The sequence below is a fragment of the Schistocerca piceifrons genome, chromosome 8, assembly GCF_021461385.2.
Source record: "Schistocerca piceifrons isolate TAMUIC-IGC-003096 chromosome 8, iqSchPice1.1, whole genome shotgun sequence".
NCBI classification, from domain to species: domain Eukaryota; kingdom Metazoa; phylum Arthropoda; class Insecta; order Orthoptera; family Acrididae; genus Schistocerca; species Schistocerca piceifrons.
The window spans coordinates 125,272,215-125,294,438 of NC_060145.1; positions in this window are offsets into that span (position 1 = coordinate 125,272,215).

The window sequence follows — 22,224 nt, forward strand, 5'->3', positions numbered from 1 at the left end:
CGGATAAAGTAGCCGAACTTTCAAATCAGTTCACTAACTTATCTACAAAGGTAGATGATGATCTGAATGACACAAGACCTGTAGCCTTCACGGACACTGAAGAGTATGAACAAATTAGAAAATTCAAACAAAATCAAAATCAAATCAATACACAGTATAAAAGAGAAATCGGGGAAGTACAGTTGGCACAAGTAATACAAGAATCACATTTTTCAGAGGACACTCGCGCTCCAGTACGGGAAGAGGGACATAGAAATACGGAACAACCACAATATAATAACACAGGACACTTCGGAAATTATGAAAGAAATTGGCAAGGCGCATTGGATTTTGAGATGGAACCGCCGAAACGAAGTAACAATGAGCGATGTGCGACTCACCGACACCATGATTTTGACTATAAGCTGTTCATTACTACACGTAAATTCAAAACATTTAAGAATTCTGACAACGAAATTCATCCACAAGCATGGCTTCATCAATTCTCTCATTGTTTTCCTCCCAACTGGTCATTGGAGCACAGGTTAGAATTTATGTGTGGCTATTTAAAGAATGAACCAGCTGTAAGAATGCGATCGGTCATTCACGATTGCCACAGTGAAGGAGAATTTTATCATGCCTTCCTCTCAGCGTATTGGTCTCAAGCTACACAAGACCGTGTAAAACATAGCATCATAATGATGAAACGTTTCGAACAATCTGAATTTTCCAGTCTTGTGAAATATTTTGAAGACATGTTGCATAAGAATCAGTATCTTTCAAACCCATACAGCCCCTCAGAACTCATCCGCATTTGCTTAATCAAATTGCCTGAACATTTACGACATATTATTTTAGCAGGACGTTGCGAAGACGACATTGAAACTTTTCAGGGTCTGTTACAAGAACTGGAAATTGACACTGACAATCGCGGAACACGAAAACAGGAGCACAACAATTACAGGTCACATCTGTCACAATTCTGCGATGACAGAAATAATACACGACAAGGCTATTCTTACAACGTAAATCGTGACCAAAACAGACACCACCCATATGACAACCACTGGCAGAGTGATAATAGTTACAGAGAAAGATCGCATTTCCGTAGTAATGAATATGACAGAGATTACCATAGAAACAGACAATATGGGAACAAAAACAATTATTATCAAGGGAGACAGAATAACTTCAGACGCAACAGTTCAGTGCGCAGTTACGATTCCGCTAGAAATTCTCCATCACATGACCGACAAACAAGAAACTATGTAAACTACCGACAAAACGACAGACCTGAATTCCATCAGAACTGATGGGATTCAAACAGAGCAGGGCACTCTCGACAAGGTGAATTTGTAGAAGTTAAGTCTCCAAATCCCAATAACGACGCGCGCCAACAAAGACACTGTAGGCAATGACTCATACTGCTGGCAGCCACAAAATGTACTTATGAAACTGACGACGCAGCTGCCGTAGCTAGTAATTACGTAAAAATGGAAGACATTAGGGACATCTTACTCCAGGAACACGACGTAAAACATAACAACATTGCATATCCTGTGATTCACATTACAGTAAATGACGTAAAATTTACGGCAGTACTTGACTCTGGCAGTCGCATTTCAGTGATTAGTGAAACAGCCTTTAGCAAATGCAACAAATCGAACGATTGCCCCACACTTCCGTTACGTAAGATTAAGTTACAAGGTGCAATCTTTGGAAAAAGTGTAGATGTACGTCAACAAACCAACTTAGAATTCTGTTGTCAAAGCCACAGCTTCTCTATGAACTTTCTTATTGTCCCATTATTGTCGACGGAAATTATTTTGGGAGTAGACTTTTTTAATGAATACAATGCAATCTTAAACTTTCACGATGCTGAAATAAGTTTAGAGAAAGAAGTTAAGTCAATAGCTTTGAAATTTGAAGATTGGCTCTCAAACCATGACGAGGAAATTAATCGGCTTTACCTTCTGTTAAACAACAGTTCGGAATTTTCTACGGAACTAGACACTAACAATCACTGTGCAAGTACTGACAGGGATGATATCGATGGCATATTTGAAACTAATGAGTGACAATTTGCAATGTTGTTTTTGCGGTGTATCTGTTTTATATCTGCACAGGTTTTCTGAATTCTTCTGGAAAGTTAAACATGTTTTAGTAGTAACTTTGGTGGTATAGCTACAATGAGACAGCCTTTTTCGTAGCATAACAATACGTTACATTATAGTACTTTCTTCATCATGGCAATAAGCATAATAACTACGATATCTATACACAAAGCATCTCACTTTTGTTTATGATGAGGTGAGTACATTGACTTCAGCAGAACTTTGCTTACAGGGGACGATAACTACGACACTTCAACAGAATTATCTTGCACCAAGACGCACATTTAGCGCTACAGGACACGCATTTCAGTGGTTAATTTTGTACTTAAAACATTTATTTTTAAAGATATTTGAAGTACAATGATACAAAGGTTTTCTGTGATATATTTCATTCCATTGCTGTAATCTGTAACACCTGAGGGAATAATTACATTAATCCTCAGGGGGGTACACACTTACTTTGTGTACCATGTGTTTGGCAAGCACAAGGAGCCCTAGCTAATATGGTATTTGCTTATACAACTTTACACATCGGTACCATATTTCTCTAACACACAAATTACACAGCTATCTGATCATTTAACTGAGAGATAAACATTTTTTTTACTACGTCAGTGACACATGTTTACGCAATTACAGAGTTGGATTACTTCACACTTACGAAATTGTATTTTGTCTGTATTTTGTGAATGGTTAATATTTTTTCGGAACCATTGTGATACTATGAGAGCGTTGTATGATGTATTTGGTAAGGGAGCATGATTTTAAAGTATGTTTGAGTTAGATGACACTATTGAAATGAGCAGAGAATATTTTTTAGGTTTTGACATTATTGCAGAAATCTACGACGTTTTTGAGATTTGACTGAGGTGTTATGATGTTATTTTTACGACGATGATGTGTATTATGCTCTTAAGGTACGTTTACGATCAATAAGATGATGCTACCGTATATGAGGAATTTGATTATGCTACGTATTTATTATGATGAAATATTGAAGAAGTGTCGACGAATACGTATATGAATAATGAGTAGTGTTTAGGGACTCTGATTTGTGGAAAAGCATGTTGGAAACCAAGAATCGTACTTTAAGAGTTATGAAATGTGTCTAAATGCATGAATGTATCACAATGCCAACGAATATTTTTTGGACACTGTTATATTTATAGGATTTTGTCTCTACAGATTTGCAACGCAAATTCTCGAACCGTGAAATTTTTATATGAGACTGTCACAGTAGTGCAAACTGGTGTTGTAAATATTTCGGTAAGAAAGCCAAGTGACCTTGACGTAATGCATCTTGAGCGGCCAGCTGTGTCAGATGCCTGGAGAAAAAGCCATTAGCGTGTGCCTTTTCAGAGGCACAGGTAAAAAAAAAGAGGGAGGCCATTAGCCTCGCTATTGACATTCCTTTGTAGAAAGGAAACTTGAAAACATGATTACACTGTAGAGTTCTTAATTTATGATATTTACTGAAATGAAATCATGAGAAATATTTCATGTCTATTGTCTTGCTAGTTGAAAGATTGTTTACTGCATTATGAAATGCCATATGGCTAATGAATGACGTTTCACGCCTTGCGTTGCCTATTTTGTTTAATATCTAGTTCCTAGCTGCACTGCAGCATTGGTTAAAATAAAATTTTATAGCTGTACTAATATAAATATTTTATGCCTACAGATCCAGTAAAAAATAACTTTATGATGGATGTACTCCAAAAAAATGAGGGAGCACAAAAAGACATTTCCACTTCACAGGAATTGCATACATAATTTTTGTCAGTGACTTGGTAACTTGTCTGCTAGAGCAAGTTACAGTGATGCATCACTCTAGTGTTAAGATGTGACATAGGTATTAGACATGGCCATCTTTACTGTAATATTTTTTTTGCTTGAGCTTTTTCACGATTAGATATAAGTTATTGCATTTGCTGCTGCTGTTTGCCAGGCATAGTGCTACTAAATTTCACTTTACATTACTCTGTTACGCCAGTTTTACTACGAATTTATTTTTCTTGTTTGCTGCGCATTGCCTTATATTAGTTGTAATATTGCATTTTCTTTGCTAATTTATGCTGCTTGCTTTGCCATTTGTATTTTTTATCATTGCTGTTTGTGTTAATTGTTTTGTGCTGCTGCATTGCCTCGTTCCTTAGTTTAGCATCTGAGCTCAGTAGATTTAAGTTAGCTTAAGATGGGGTAGGCTATATGAGAGAACGAGTTGTGATGAATTGGAAGAAATGCATTGAGAAGCTATAAGAAAAGGTTTGGCCAAAAAAAAGAATTTTGAAAGAGGATATGAACCAAAACAGTAGGGTTTAGGGAAAACAGGTTTAGATAGGATTTTCTTGGAAATAAATGATGAGGTAAGATAATGGTAAATAAATAATGAGGTAAGGAATGTGTGAACATATAAATACAGAAAACATGCTTGGATAGAATGTTTTTGGTGGAAACAAATGTTGAAATAAGAGGAAAGATATACGGAATGAAGTTTTGGTTTGGACTGCAGTGCCAAATGTCACACTGAAAACAAACCCTGTCCTGTATTTTTGTGTTATTACACTATGTGAACTTGTGTTTTTCCTGTCTTAATGTGTTTAGCTAATAAGAGTTATGTTGTAGAATTTTTCTAATAATATGTTATTTACCTTGTAAATATGCTTAGACATTATTTATTCTGTTTTGTTTTAACGCTCATGTGTGAAGTTGATGTTTCGAAAGTTATTCTGATCTTTTATGTATGTACTCATGTCATAATTCCTGTAACACTGATGTATATGTTCTTTCGATTCTTTTGTAAAGCTTGTACTACAAATGTTATCTGTATTGTTATGTCCTTTAATGATGTATTTTGTACCTTTGTAATTGTATTCTTATGTTATAAAATTGTAATTGACACCAGTTCATCATATTATTAACTTAAAGTTCCATTTCACTGCACACGTTTCTGTTGGTCATAGTATATGGACAATATGCGAGAAGTGGGGACTGATTGTGTTTGCACATGTGTTAATAATTCAGCAAGGGACTGGATAACAGCATTGCTGGTTCTAAGGAAAATTCCAAAAACTTTGTGAGTGCACAAGTTGTGGTTATGGACTTGCTATATTATCCGCAAGACTCTTCAATGGTTATTGTGCACCTGCACAGTCACAACAGATGGCTGCTGGCCATCTCTACAAGGACTACAGTGGGTCTGCGTCTTTGATGACCCACCAATACCACAATCTCTACCAGGACTACAGTGGGTCTACTCTGTGATGACCTACCTACCAATATTCTTCAAAATTTCGAATGACTCTGCTGTGGGTTTGCTCTGTGGTGGACCATTACCAGTCTGCATGTCAAGAGTCAGCACTGTCTTTTCGTTGGAAGGACAACACTACTTCTTCAAGACTGCATGGAAATCCACTACTTCCGTGTGCATTTTCTTCTACTGCTCAGACTTTGAGAAAAACACTGCTATTTTACTGTGATGAACGATCAGGACTGTCTTTATGGACTGTGAGAAAATTTTAGCTTTTGACCAACATTGTATCAATAAGTGTGTGCATTTGATTTCTTTGTTATTGTAATTATGAAAAATTTTTTCAAATCTGTATTGGCCACTGCCCAAAACAATTTGTAAAATCTTTTGTGGGGAGCATGGGGGCTATGTAAGTAGGCTGTTTAAGTTTTTATATTGGTAACGCCACGTAGCGCTCTGTATGTGCTGTGTGCAGTCTGTGGCTGGTTTGCATTGTTGTTGGAATATCTGCCATTTTAGGCGTTGGGCAGCTGGATGTTAACAGCGCGTAGCGTTGCGCAGTTGGAGGTGAGCCGCCAGCAGTGGTCGATGTGGGGAGTGAGATGGCGGAGTTTTTAAATTTGTAAGACTGGAGGTCATAAACTGCTATATATATTATGACTATTAAGGTAAATACATTGTTTGTTCTCTATTAAAATCTTTCATTTGCTAACTATGCCTATCAGTAGTTAGTGCCTTCCGTAGTTTGAATCTTTTATTTAGCTGGCAGTAGTGGCGCTCGCTGTATTGCAGTAGTTCGAGTAACGAAGATTTTTGTGAGGTAAGTGATTTGTGAAAGGTATAGGTTAATGTTAGTCAGGGCCATTCTTTTGTAGGGATTATTGAAAGTCAGATTGCGTTGCGCTAAAAATATTGTGTGTCAGTTTAAACACAGTCATGTATAATTGTTCAAAGGGGACGTTCCAATATGTGGAAACTGATAGGCAAGGCACACAGACTTTGCTGTTGCTTTTGTTACGACGGAACTGTGTAGGATGATGTGATTCCTGTGTAGAAGCTGGGTGACGTCACTCATAACAACTGTCATAAACGTACGCAAGTTGTGCAAATAAATAAATCTCGTGCAAAATGTGCCTAGCTGGCTTTTTATCGTAGGCTGCAGACCAATAGTAATTTTCAGAATTTCTCATTTTCGCTTAAACCTTTAACTTATCTTTTACAAACCTGGGTTTCCTACCTCAAAGTGATGTAACTGCCATTCTCTATAACCGCTGAGCAACTGTATCTTTCTAGCGAAATCTCAGTGTTAAAGAAAGGTACGCCTTCCTCTAAGAATACAACTACGCGAACAGTTGTTTATTTACTCGAATGTGTTTCACCACCTTTTTGGTATCACCAGTTCCTGATTATTAATTTTCGCTGAAAATGCAATAGTGGAAATTCTGTAACCTATCCAGGATGAAAATAATACAAATACGATAACGCTAGATCTGCCTGGTGTCTCTGCAGATAACACCGGAATGTTCTGTGGCAAATGAGAAAGCAGCATAGCATCCCATAGCTTGAGAGCGTTCTGCTGAAAGCAGAAATATTCTCTGTCCACTAAAGGTAAATTACTAGCGAGAAGCGGGACACCTACAGTTTCGTGGAAGAGACTTTTCGAGCAGTTGTTAATGAAAATGAAATTTCGCAGAAGACGAATAAACAGAAGTTGTTAGCAAGTGCTGTTTTCGATCGAAGCTCCCAAAGTCGTTTAAGGCTTTGAGCTCTGCTCTGCCAAATTGAACACAGAGCTAAATAATAAGATATACTGCAAAGGCTGGGTATGAATCCCACCAGACCACAGTATTTTCTGCGTAATCAGTTGTCTACTAACAGTGTGTGTGGATCGTACAGCAGCTGAAACAGCAGTGAATATGCACTGCCGGGAAAAATGTCACAACACCAAAAAAAAAAAAAGATGAATGTAGAGTAATGAAATTTCAAGGATACATTTGTCTAGGTAATATATTTAATTGATTAACATTTCAAGATCACATGTGAATGTAGCGCGAGATAAGCCATTGCAAATGTAAAATGCTGGTATATTAATAACCAGTACAACAGCCAGAATGTTCAGTACAAGTATGCAAACGTGCATGCCTTGATTAGATTATGCAGTTTTTGTTCCATAGACCCAAAAATGTGATGATCCTCATGTGTGTGGAACAAGTCAGGAAGTATAACATAGAAAATGTAGGGGCGATGCTGGATAAGGATGGAAACTGTCAGGATGTGCCGTATTAAAACTTGTCCAAGTTTCCCAAGTGATTTATTATTTCCAGGTACAGTGCCCCCACTTCTCTCAGTCTGCATCACCGGGTCCTACAATGCTGAGGACATCACTTCACTGTCTGCAAAGTAGCTTGGCACGGAATGGCTGCTTCAGTGACCCGTGCAACGCCCTGCGGTGTGTTGGCCTTGAACGGCTGCGGAGTTGTGTCAACATCAGGATGCCAGCCGACCCAGTTACATTCCACTATGTGAGTATTTAATCTGTTGAACGTATTTGTTGTAATGTCATTACCGTTTTATTGGACATATTAAATTCTAAAAATTTTGTGAAGTGTTACAAGACTGAATATAAGATTTGCAGCACATTCTCTTTTATTTGGTGTCTCAACCTGACCTCTTTATCTATATTAGGAAGTAAATCTCATTTAATCACCCTCCCTTCCTTTTACATCTATCGTCTATGCCTACAATTTACTTTTATTAAGATACATGTCATTTCTTCATTTAAAAACGCCTGCCCCTTTACAACAGATGAGAATGTATCTTGTAAAATGACTACTATGTGCAGATGTTTATGGAGTTTGAAGCAGGGCTGTAAACAGATGGCAACGAAGGTAGAAACAGGGAAGACGAACCACTGCTGGAAAATAATGGCGAACGTTTTTTTAATCTTGTCTGTTATCGAAGGCTGTAAAACGCTCTTGGTACACATCAGACTAGGAGTATATTTTGTAGCCTGTGAAAGACGTTTCACTGTGCAGACAAAAATATTCTCGTAAGAATCTTAGAATATTATGGACTAACAGGAAATACTACAAAATGATTCGCATCGTATTTCTCTGACAGCAAACTATGGGTGTAAGTTGGAAAGAGCCCTGTATGAATTGTCAGTTATCACCCATCAATGTACCAAGTACATGTGGTGTTCCACAAGCTTCCATCTTGAGGTCCATACTTTTTCGTGTGTATATTAATGACCTCACATCAGTAACTTGCTAAATTATTTTATTTAAAGAGTATATATGCAAATGTTACAATAAAAAGAAAAAAGAAAGGATCAGAAAGACTGGTTGATTACATATCAGGGACATTAACAGATGGCTGGCAGCCAATTCCTTGTTACTTAACTTTGAAAAGACATGCTACTTGCAGTTCGAAACTAGTAAGAGGTTTTTTACCGTTATATATCTAAAATACGACAAGAAGCTGATAGGAATGGTTGATTATTTTTAATTCTCGATAGTAAATTCAGTTGGGAGGAGTGTACCGTAGAACTTTCGAAGCACCAAAATAAGTCTTCATTTACAGTGGGTATGTTGTCGGACATAGCTGATATAAAAAGAAATGGCTTTCACACGTCACTTAGTTTCATTCCATAACACCATAGGAGATAATTTTTTGGGCTAACTCAGCAAACCAAACTAATGTTTCCAAAACTGAAGAGCTTGTAACGTGAAGTTTCTGTGATGGAAACTCAAGAATGTGTTGCAGAGATGTAGTCAAAAAACTTGATACACTAACTACTGCTTCCCAGTATATTCATATATTAGTAAATTATATATTAGTAAAAATTTTATTATAAATAGTATACTGTATCTCTTTTCACGGCCAACAGGACAGTACTTGGATACAATTCTAGAAATAAAAATACTAGTAATAATTCAAAGACACGTAGATAAGTGTCCACTGCTCAAGAATATACATTTTCAATAACTTCGAACACCGAAAAGAAAGTTAAGACACCAATGAAGTTCAGTTTAAGAAGAGCCCTATGTACCTACTGATAGCCGATTCTTTCTACTTCACTGACGAATTTCTGAATAGAATCAACTGAAGTATATGCTGTTAATAACATGAAGTAACTTGAGTGTTATATAAAATCGTCCTTCTGCATACCTTCAATGCAGTAGTTATGTTATTAGTGTGAGATAATGGTGTAAACTACTTGGTTATACCTGGCTGCAATAGCTTAAGAAATTTCGTAAGTGGTGGCTCACTCCTGTGGAGTAAGATTTTGTTTTGTTCTTGCCTTCTGTGAATGAATTCCAATATACATAATGTGAATTGTCATATATGTGATGAATTGTTGTACGTGTATTTTATAAGAAGTTACTCAGATATAAGACAGGGGTAGCTTCATAGTGTTGTCGGTAGCTGCTTTTTATTCTTCGGCTGTCGGTAGTACTCGTAATACTAGAACAAAGTGGTCAGAATGTAGTCGGTTGTGGTGTGATTGTCATCCATCCACTTCACGATTAGACACATTGGGGGGACTGAGAATGTCGTGGCCAGTGGGCTCAGCAAAATTTTCAAGGAAGGGGGGCACACCTCACGCAGAGACAGAACCAAGTCCACCAGGGGAACGAGTGGGTGCCATATTAACTGAGTACCCACTGTTGTTCAAGGACATGGGGGCAACGGGATACTAAATTTCACATTAGTAACTTGGTTCTTAATTACAGGGGAGCAGATTCTATGAGTTGTTTACTGGCTTACTGAATAGCCAAGCATAACGTAATTTACGTTGCTACTCGCATTGGTGCTCTCCCCTTTGTCAGTGAGAGTAAATAATAATTTGTGTAATCTGTTATTGCTTTTGAATATTCCTTACACAAGCGTCATTTGGATGTGCTTGATATTGTGCTGATTGTTCTTGAAACTGTAGTATTAACCACTAACTACATTAAGAGCAGGTAACTTTTGATATGAATTTTGAAGCTTACTGAAATCGTAACTGAAGCTGGAACTTGACATGCCATTTTGTTTTGGAGCTGCAATTTGTATAGGTTGCGAAATTTGGTTGGATATTTTGTGTAATAATTTTTTTGAGTCATCGGTCTTCTCACTGGTTTCTTATGGGCCGCCACGAACTACTGTCCTGTGACAACATTTTGATCTCAGAGTAGCACCTGCAGCCTACATCATCAATATCTGCGGGATGTTTTCCAGTCTCTATCTTCCTCTACAATTTTTATCCCCTGGAGCTCCCTCTATTTCCATGGAAATTATTTCCTGATGTCCTAAAAATTTCCTGTCAACCTGTCCCATCTTCTTGTCAGTGTTTACCATATGTTCCTTTCCTCTCGGATTTTGTGCTGACCTCTTTATTCCTTACCTTATAAGTTGTGAGTTAAACAAGCATTTCGCTCTCATTTAAGTATATGGCCGAAAGAATCAGCCTTCAGGAATTGTGAAACGAACCCTGTCGTTCAGGATCGTGTTCCACTTAGGGCGCAGATTCACCACGAGATACGGAAACTCACAAGCGTCTATTGTCTATTGAGACCCTAAGCGCTGTAGTGTCCCGACAGACGAGAAACTACGTCGTAGGGAAACCCAGTAGAAGCTCTATGTGGCCAAGGAGACGTAGCAGTGTTAAATATGGCGGGCCTAAGATCGGCCATAAAGGGACATTTATGGAAACTATTTAATTCTGTACTAATGCAGGAAATCAAGCCTCAATAATTTTAATCTGCCAGCCTCCGTAAAGTTTCATGGTGCTCCCAATAAAACTTGAGTATTGATCATATCTATAATAGTTTAGAATTTACTGTTAAAGTAAAATTAATAAGTTTTGTAACAAAGACCTGAATGCTAAAATTTGAACGCTTTGGTCGATCTTAAAGATCGACATTTCATATAGAAGTGCATCATTAAATTGGCAAACATTATAAACATCAACTCTATAACTTTATTTGTTTAAAAGATATAGTAAATTTAAATTATCAGTATTTACAGTTAAGCATCAGATCATCATTTTCTCTACACGAAACACATTTCCGATGACAGCATGAAACCTTATTGAATCATTAGGCAATAGAGTATTTGTTGTAAAGTTTAGTGCATAATAGTTACTTTTATTCCTTATTTATTTATCAGAAAGCACATTGGTGCAAGGCTACTGGCCGTGACATCAAAGGTTAAGAAGAAATTGTATTGGTTTTATGTAAAAGAATTTAACGTTTATTATGTAGTGGATATTATTGTTACTTTATTTAGAACGTGAAAGTGGTCAAAGCGGAGAGTTCGGCTGGAGACACCAAAGTGGACAGTTCGGATGAAGACGCGAAAGCGGACAGTCGGTCTTTATACATATAGGAAGTGGAACGACTTAGATAATTTCGCGTTGTGTGGTATTGCGGGACTTAGTCTCTGAGCGGCGAGCAGCCGCGCGCCTGGTGTGAACTAACTTTTCGCGTAGATAACTTGTGTTTCGCGATTAGAGTGTGAATAATCATACAGTGTCGAATGGATATGCGCTCGAGTGTAACAGTAACTCTAAATACGACCACTTTCGCTATTAGTTTGCTTTCTGAATAAACATTATTCTAACCAAATCGCAACTCTGTGGCCTCCATCATTTATGGGTCGTTAACATAGCTCCCGATATTATTATTACTGTTATTATATGTTATGTTAACTTTGTATTTCGCAAACTTGCCATCCGTCAGACAATTTAACCAAAGGGTCACAAGTGTCTAATTCAGGGCGTGTAATGCGACACGTGCGGTTCAACCTCTAGACAAGTTTGAGCCCTGGACATCGACCAAGAGGAACCGCATGTGAGACCGAACATCTTTGGGATGTTAGCTAGCACAGTCCACCTAATTTTCAACGCACACCTGTAGCACCACATCTCAAATGCTTCTATTGTCTTCTGTTCCGGTTTTCCCACAGTCTATGCATAACTATCTTACAATGCTGTGCTTCAAACGTACATATTCAGAACTTTCTTTCTCAAATTAAGGCTTAAGTTTGATACTAGTAGACTTCTCTTGGTCATGAATGCCCTTTTTGGTAGTGCTAGTTTGCTTTTTATGTCCTCCTTGTTCCGGCCTTCAAGGTTTATTTTGCTGCCTCGGTAGCGAAATTCCAGCTCCATCTACTTCATCAGTCCTGATAAGTTCTTCGCTATTCTCATTCTGCTACTTCTCATTACCTTCATCTTTGTTCAACTGGCTGTCAGTCCTTATTGTGTAATCATGAGACTGTTCATTCCATTCAGCAGGTCCTGTAATTCTTCTTCACTTTCGCTGAGTGTAGCAATATCATCAGCGAATCTTGTCATTGATATCCTTCCACTTTGAATTTTAATCCCACTCTTGATCCTTCATTTTATTTCCGTCAATGCTTCTTCGATGTAGAGACTGAACAGTAGAGGCAAGAGACTACATCTCTGTCTTACACCGTTTTTAATCCGAACACTTCTTTCTTGGTCTTCCACTCTTATTATTCCCTCTCGGCTCTTACACATATTGTGTATTACCCATCACTTCCTACAGCTTTCGACTATTTTCCTCAGAATTTCGAACATCATGCACCCCCTATTTCTTTTATATAGACTCTTATTTCTTCTCCCATCACATCAGACACGTCTTCCCCCTCACAGAGGCCTTCAAGGTACTCCTTCCATCTATCCGCTCTCTTCTCTTCTGCAGTTAGCAGTGAAATTCCCGTTGCACTCTTAATGTTATGATCTTTGTTTTTAGTGTCATCGAAGATTGTTTTGACTTTTCTATATACTGCGTCAGTGCTTCCGACATTCGTTTCTTTTTCAATTTCTTCACATTTTTCATGCAGCCGTTTCCCCTTAGCTTTCTTGCACTTCCTTTTTATCTCATTCCTACGTGACATGTATTTCTGTTTTCTTGTTTCCCTGAACATTTTTATAATTCCTTCTTTCGTCAATGACAACAAGTATTTCTTCTATTTCCCATAGTTTTCTTGCAGCCATCTTCTTTGTACCCATGTTTCTCTTTCCAACTTCTGTGACTGCCCTTTTAGAAGTCTCCATTCCTTATTGCGGTGTCTATAACCTTAGAGAACCTGGAGTGTATCTCATCATTCCTTAGCACTTCCTTGTCCACTTCTTTGCGTATTGATTCTTCGTGACCTCTTAAACTCCACTCTGCTCTTCATTGCTACTAAACTGTGATCTTAGTCTACTCCAGGATACAACTTACAATCAAGAATTTGATTTCGAAATCTCTGACTGACCATGATGTAATCTAATAGAAATCATCCTGTATCGCTTGACCTTCTCCATGAATACGTCCTCCTCTTGTGGTTCTTGAAGAGAGTATTCGCTATTACAAGCTAAAATTTATTGCAGAACTGTTACTCCTAGTAGCAAGTCCTTCCTCTACAACTGCTTTCCAGACCTCCACGACAATTCGGTTTTAATCTTCATTTATCTACTGAATTACCCGTTTAATATCATCATGTTTCCTCTATTTCCTCATCTTCAGCTTGTGTACCTGAACTGTCTTTGTCGGTGTTGGTTTGCTGTCGATTACGTTGAGAAGAACCCTATCACTGAACTCTTCACAATAACAAACTGTCCGCCCTACATTCCTATTTATAATGAATCCTACTCCCGTTATAGCATTTTCTGCTGCTGTTTATGTTACCCTACACTCATCTGAGCAGAAATCTTCGTTCTTATGCCATTTCACGTCACAGACCCCCACTATTTTTTCCTTTTCAGATTTTCTAGCTTCCCTTCAACCTTCAGACTTCTGACATTTCACGACCCGACTCATAGAACGTTATCCTTTCGTTGGTTATTCAGTCTTTTTCTCATCGTGAAGTCCGCTTTGGAAGTCCTCTCCCGAAGATCAGAGTCCGCAATCTTTTGCCAGTGGAGAGACCATCATGAGAATCTCTGTTACAGGCCGCATGTCAAAAAAATGGTTCAAATGGCTCTGAGCACTATGGGACTTAACATTTATGGTCATCAGTCTCCTAGAACTTAGAACTACTTAAACCTAACTAACCTAAGGACAGCACACAACACCCAGTCATCACGAGGCAGAGAAAAGGTCACATGTCCTGTGGGTACACATTATATATCATTAATGTAGTGGTTTGCATTGCCTTCTGCATCCTCATGGCATTGATCATTGCTGATTCTCCCGCCTTTAGGGGCAGGTTCTCATCCCAAGGGCAAGAGAGTGATATGAATCTCCGTCTGCTCCTCCGCCCTCTTTGACAATACCGTTGGCAGAATGAGGGTGTTTTCTTAAGCAGAAAGCCATCGGCCGCCGTTGTTGATGATTTTTATTCAGAATTTAAGAGATGACGGGGTTCAAACTCGGGACTGAGGACGTATTGATTACTAATCAAAGACACTCACTACCCCTAGACAGAAGCCTGACAAACCTGAAATTGTCGGATTTGTGTTATGAAAAATGTAAATCTATAAGCCTAATTTCCGGTTTTTGAGTTTTTACGAACTGTGATACTGTTTAAATCTATTAAATGAGGCTTCTGATATTTTGTAGGATAATGTTGTTTTCATAATTGATAAGCGATTGCACATGCTCTTGAAGTGGGGATTCGATTGTCTGGAGAAATAAATGGTTTTAAATCGAGTACATGTCTCTCAACGCAGCACCACCTCTTCCCAAATTCTTGTTCTCCCTGCATGTTGTTCAGTTAGCATATAATGTTTTCTGTGAGCTGCATGCAACTTATATTTCTATTGTGTCGGGTCTGATAAATATGTGGTGTTGCTTTGCCACAATTGCTTCCTCATATAATTCTGTTGAATGTTTAGTGTACTAGTACTGGATGTCGTGAACTATTATGTTGTAGCGAGATAATACAAGGTGACTGTTTTGTTTGAGGGTTTTGAACCAGGACAGGTTGTCATGAGTGAATGTTCTCGCACGCACTGAGTTTTAAGCATTAACTGATATTTTTGTAGAATTTTGCATTTATTCAATTTTCTGTTCTGAGAGTATAATTGTTCACTTGTTTAAATTAAGTGATGTTCTCTGCTGGTGTTTTGACAAGTGAATCTGGTTTTTCAACTGATTATCTTTGGTCTACTGACAGCTGTGAATGATGTGAAGAATGTTACTGATTGTTCCACAAAGGACTGAGAATTATTCAACTGCCAGTATGATTTGTATATTTGTTGTCAAGTGAGTTATGTGGTTTTCTTTCTGGTTACGTTGAGTGTTATGGTTTTATGGTTTTTTCATTGTTGTGCCAAAAGTTCAAAAATGGTGCAAATGGCTCTGAGCACTGTGGGACTTAACATCTGAGGTCATCAGTCCTCTAGAACTTAGAACTACTTAAACCTAACTAACCTAAGGACATCACACACATCCAGGCCCGAGGCAGGATTCGAACCTGCGACCATAGCGGTCTCGCGGCTCCAGACTGAAGCGCCTAGAACCGCTCGGCCACACCGGCCGGCCGTGCAAATAGTAATAGATGTAATAATCAGCAGTTTCCCAACAAACAGAGATTGTTGCAGAGAGATGTGATTGACTGAAGCTGGACAGTAGTTCAGAAAATTATTTTGTGCTATGACTTGTGATAGAGAGTTCAGATTGATGTTTGTCAGTTCCTGAAAAAATGGATCTGTGCCTATATGTATTTATATTGACGAATAAACTACTTACCAGTGCGTAGAAAAATAGGATTCATGCTCCATATTGTGATATTTTGAGGTATTTTGCTGATGCCAAAAACATCATGTCCTACTGCTGTGTGAATGAAGGGGAGCACAGATAATTATGAGTGAAATGCCCCATTTCGTCATTTAGTTTACAATAGGATGCAGCTCTTTTGTGTCAGTTGTAAATTTGAAAGGTGTTAATGAGAATCTATTTTACAGAAAATGACAACTCACACAGATGAGCTAAGGAAGAGCAGCATAGCCAGCAGAGGGATACTTATGACAACTTGCTGGGAGACAAATGCTGGTTGAAGAAGGAAATGGAACATGACCTTTACCACGAGATTTTACTATAGTAATTTAGTATGAATGGTTAAAATAACACGGGACACACTTTAGGTTCCACATTTCTATAGTCGAAGTTCTTGGGTATTTTTCAGTGGCACGGAAATATATGTGGTAAGTCAAGTGAAGATAGATTTTGTATGTTTCCAGTAATGTTTCTTCATTTCTCCTCACAGTGGCACTTGATTTGATAGAAGTATGATCTCATGAACTAGCATGTCAATCTGTGTATGTGAATGTCTTGTTTTCCAGTGGTAGTATGTATATTTCTCTATATATGTAAATTGAAAATGTTTTAATGATGATGTATCTTTCTGGAGTAGGGGTTCGTGGCTGAGTTACAGTTGGTTGTAAATTTTTACGCTTAAGTTTTAAAATTTATTTTCCAGTGGACCTAGCTTTGTTACTTGTAGGTGATTTTCCTTGTACTTTCAATGGTCGTATTTCAGCTGTTCCATCTTCTTGTCGACTATTCCTGAGAACTTCTCCTCCCGTTTTTGCCACATTAGATGTAGATCGTAATATTATGAACCCCATTTCCTTCTCATGCTAGATAAGAAAACAGTTTACCTTTTGTGTGTATTATATGCATTGAGACTGGGTTTCTGAAAATTTTGATTCGTATTTGCAATGCCAGTTGTAAATTGTGTAGTTATGAAGCATTTTATCTTGTTTGTGTTACTCACATGAGACTGGAAATTTTTATTTTGTTGGTATATTGATAACTATGTTGAGGCTGTGTACATGGACAATTTTGACTGTCATTTTAGCTGTGAATGCTGACAAATGTGTGAGTACCTGAAACATTTTGTCTGGTATTACGTTGTATTACGTAAGGTTTGATATAGGTGTGAGATTGCGGACATACCACAAGGACCATGAGGCTGTGCCATTGTTTCCAATGTGCGTTCACCGCGATGTCGTCAAAGATGGATGCGACCATCATGATGCTGTAAACAGAACCTGGATTCAACCGAAAAAATGACGTTTTGCCATTCGTGGACCCAGGCTCGTCGTTGAGTACACCGTCACAGGCGCTCCTGTCTGTGATGCAGCGTCAAGGGTAACTCCAGCCATGGTCTCCGAGCTAATAGTCCATGTTGCTGCAAACGTCGCCGAACTGTTCGTGCAGATGGCTGTTGTCTTGCAAACGTCCCCATCTGTTGACTCAGGGATCGAGTCGTGGCTGCACGATCCGTTACAGCCAAGCGGATAAGATGCCTGTCATCTCGACTGCTAGTGATACGAGGTCGTTGGGATCCAGCACGGCCTTCCGTTTTACCCTTCTGAACCGACCGATTCCATATTCTGTTAACAGTCATTGGATCTCGACCAACGCGAGCAGCAATGTCGCGATACGATAAACCGCAATCGCGACAGGCTACAGACCGACCTTTATCAGAGTCGGAAACGTGATGGTACGCATTTCTCCTCCTTACACGAGGCATCACAACAGCGTTTCACCAGGCAACGCCAGTCAAATGCTGTTTGTGTATGAGAGATCGGTTGGAAGCTTTCCTCATGTCAGCACGTTGTAGGTGTCGCCACCGGCGCCAACCTTGTGGAATGCTCTGAAAAGCTAATCATTTGCATATCACAGCATCTTCTTCCTGTCGGTTAAATTTCGTGTTTGTAGCGCGTCATCTTCGTGGTGTAACAATTTTAATGGCCATATATAGTGTCTATATTTGTTGGTTAGTGATAGTTATTCTTAGTTCATGTAGTAAGAATGTCTTTTAGATTGTTACATTCTACAGAGATCATGTACATTTATCCATTTAGATTCATCACTAATTGTTTCTAAATGTTATCATGTAGAATTATGTAAGGGCTGGAGGAGATTACTAGAAGAGGTTGGCATGAAGACGCATGAGGGCATGAGCATTGTGATCAGCTTACTACTGGCCCACAGCAAATGATGGATGTTCCTATTGGAGTTCTCACAAACCATAGCCAAGCAGAATAGTACTCACTGGAAAAACACATTGGGAGCACAGACCAGCTAGAGACAATTATGGCAGAAGGACTGGACAATGAGGGGTGACGCCTGTAGTTCTACCTGTTGCAGCCCAGTTTCAACCGCTTGGATTCTGGGAGACGTCACATGGTCTGGCTCCACAACCATGACCCAGTCTACCAACGATATACACATATTTAGTTGGACAAGTGTGGTAAAATAACAACGTGCCCTTGGCAGTGTCATGCTGCAAAGTTACCAGTCACTGAAAATTCCTATGTGTGTGTTAGTTCCAGTGGCAAAACTAAAAGTGAGTTGTCTGTTCATGTCATATACCACCTGGGTAGGCTGCCGATATAAATATGTTCTTCATCGTTTTAATTTTATAACATGTGATGTAAGAGTGTTTCGTAACGATTCGATTATCGCTTTTATCCGATTTTGGTTGGCAGATTAGGATAAAGTGCTGCCAACAGTCTCATTCAGTACAATTTATTGCGTATAATCTTAAGGCACCAATCTATTGACTGGTCAAGTACCAACATCATAACATTATCAGCATATTTATATTTCGTCTTCTTGTAGACTACTACACCTAAGTGAGGGTCCAGAACTTCATTTAACAAAGATTATTCTTGTTAGTGTCGTCTGTGTATGTTTTTCTATCCAATTTTTTGTTTACCTTTTGTACTCTTACTATGACTTATGCATTACAGTACTTTTTCCAATTTTGTAAGCCCAGGTTGAGTTGAAGTTTCTAAAGAGTATGACAAATGACAACATTATGCATTACAGTACGTTTTCCAATTTTGTAAGCCCATGTTGAGTTAAAGTTTCTAAAGAGTATGGCAAATGACAACTGCAACTTGTAACAGAACTTATAACTAACTTTGGAATTGTCTAGTATAACTTCTCCTCACTCTGTCAACATACGTCCTATATTTAGTAATCTTCTTATTTTTTGATAGTTCACTCAGAGAAAGGCTGCATTCAATTTTTTATACTTGCCTTTATGTAATACTGCTGAACTTCATGCAGTTGAAGCTTAATTGACACTTGACAGCTTACTGCCAAGACATAAATTCATTCATTTCTTCTTATTATAGTTATGTTCTTAAATATTTTCTTTTCCTCAGATCTCATTGAAGGGCCATAACTTCACTGTTCTTTTATATAATAGTCATGTGACCTGCTGATTTATTTTTTCCTATTCTTAGAGCTCATTGTTGAACAATGATTTAATTAATGTTGACTGTAATCTACGATTCTGTCACTGAACTCACATTTACTGAATTGAGGCCCATTACTGTGGTGATACAGATGTTTTTCTGCCATATTGTTAGATTTGCATTTTTGTGTTAAAGGAATAGGTTTGTTGTTTTGTTGTAAGTTACTAGTCAGCACTCAAATTCTTGTTTTCTAATATTATGTAGTACAATCATTTCGTAATGTTCTCTGGTGATCTTTATGCAAAGAAAATTCCAGATCTGCTATCAGCTACAGTAGGAGAGCAGTGAAAGTTCGCTGTTAGATTGTAACCTTTATATTTCAGTTAGCTGTTTTACACATTTAAATTATTTCACATATTGTCACCATAGAGCTGCTGCAAAACGATGATACTCTGCGCCAGTTATCGAAAGCCGAATGGTTATCTGTGGTGTGATCTGTGACGTTTACAGAAAGTAGGCTTTGGGTTTCTAGGTCAATAAACCAACCAGATCACTACCTGCCATACTACGGACTCTGGGCTTGAGTTTTAAAAAGTATACTGTTGCGTGACACAGGATAAAGGAAGTACGGATTTGCTGCCGAATCCCACGTGTGTTGGACGCTGATCAGCGAGGGAGTGAGGTTTTGCTACGCTGCATGCAGAAAATGCATACTTGCTTTATGATCTTGTTAATAATTCGCGACAGATGTATGGTTCATGCTTAACTGTTACTTTTATTCACATAGCAAAGCTGCTGTAATTTACATGTGCTGGATGCATGTCCAGCAAATAGATTTTGGTTCATTGTGTCTGTATGACAGAAATTCATTTTGAGGCTCGGGATGGAATTTGCTTGGTATTAATTCATCCAAAGGGTGATAAAGTCAATTTAGTCGCTTTCTATATTACTGAATCTTTCTAAATGCTTTGTGATCTATACTGGATCATGCTTGTTCAATTTTCTTGCATTTTGGCTATCTGTAATTCCACAGATTCTCCAGGCTCAAGTAATACTTGTATCATAGTGAGTTATTCACTTACTGAGAGCAATTACACGACTATATATGTAAACATTCTTTGCAGTCATATCACTGTCGCGTATTTTCCTATTTAAACAAATTAAGCCGATTTTTATTCAACAGTTGGTATAGTATCACTTGATCTGAAAACGTGTTACTTCACTGCCTCCCACACCATAACTTCATGTTTTTGTCATAGCTATGTAGGTTAATGACAGCAGTGATCACTAAGAATATTATCTTTACATTTCTGTGTATACTTTCATGAATAAAGTTGATTCTTTATCTTATGTGGAAAGCCTGTTATACATAATTTGTGTGTTCGACGTCTTATGCTTTGGTTATTACGACGACAGACTGGGAGCATATTACAGATGCGCGGTAAATAGTTATAGGCCACTTTGCCTATACACTTTTATTCTCGTGTGATATCTAGAATGATTGCTCTTGCTCACTTAGATTCAGTTCCTTTTTGAAATGCCTACTGAAAAACGTTGCGCTAATAAAGCAAGTGTTAATTGCCGAGGTAAATTTCCTTATATTCTTTGTAATCAGATGTTGTTCTTAAACTTAATTCATGAGTCAAAAATTTGAATAGGAGAGGGCACAGTTTTCAACCCAAGACATATTCGGACTTATTTTCACATATGATTCAAATAGGAAGCTAACAGTAACCCTACAATGTCTATCGTAATTAATAGCGAATAGTAACATTAGTGAAAGCATATGATAGTAGAAGAGGAGGCGTTCTAGTGAACATAGTTTGTAGCGAGTTTTAAGGTGACTGAGGACAGTGTATCCATGTTTACTGGAATGTTTTTGCTTGTATTACATTTTACTTCTGTAATTTTTTTGCTGTATGTCTTTAAGAATTTTGGTATCACAACTTAAATGAAAATGTTTCAAATCTTTTTGAGTTACCCCACAGCTATGGACACTTTTTCTCTTAGTATTTTTGAAAGGAACACCAGCGTATACCGGTTTTTTTTTACAATACGTATTTTTATTTTATGATGTGGTATACGAGGTGCGGCTAGAAAAAAACCGGACTGATGCTGGAAAAAACATTTATTTACAATTATTTACAATTTCATGTTATCTCCTTCAATGTACTCTCCTCCTCGGTCTCTACACCGCTCCATACGAATTTTCCACTGTTCATAGCAATGCTGCAGATCATTTTCGGTAAGTCCATACATTACTTCCGTCGCTTTTTCTTTTACTGCTTCAACAGTCTCAAATCTAGTTCCTTTCAAAGCTGACTTGACTTTAGGGAAAAGAAAAAAGTCACAGGGGGCCAAATCAGGTGAGTAGGGTGGATGATCTAAGATGGGAATGTTGTGTTTTGCCAAAAACGTCTTCACTGACAACGCACTGTGAACTGGGGCATTGTCTTGGTGAAGGATCCATGACTTTTTTCTCCACAAATCGTTCCGTTTTCTCCGTACTCGCTCACGTAGGGTAGCCAGGACGCTAATGTAGTAATGCTGATTCACTGTTTGTCCCTCTGGTACCCAATCAATGTGCACAATCCCTTTGATGTCAAAAAAAACAATCATCATTGCCTTGAATTTCGATTTTGACATTCGTGCTTTTTTTTGTCGTGGAGAACCAGGAGTTTTCCAACGCATCGATTGGCGTTTAGTTTCGGGAACGTAAGTAAAAA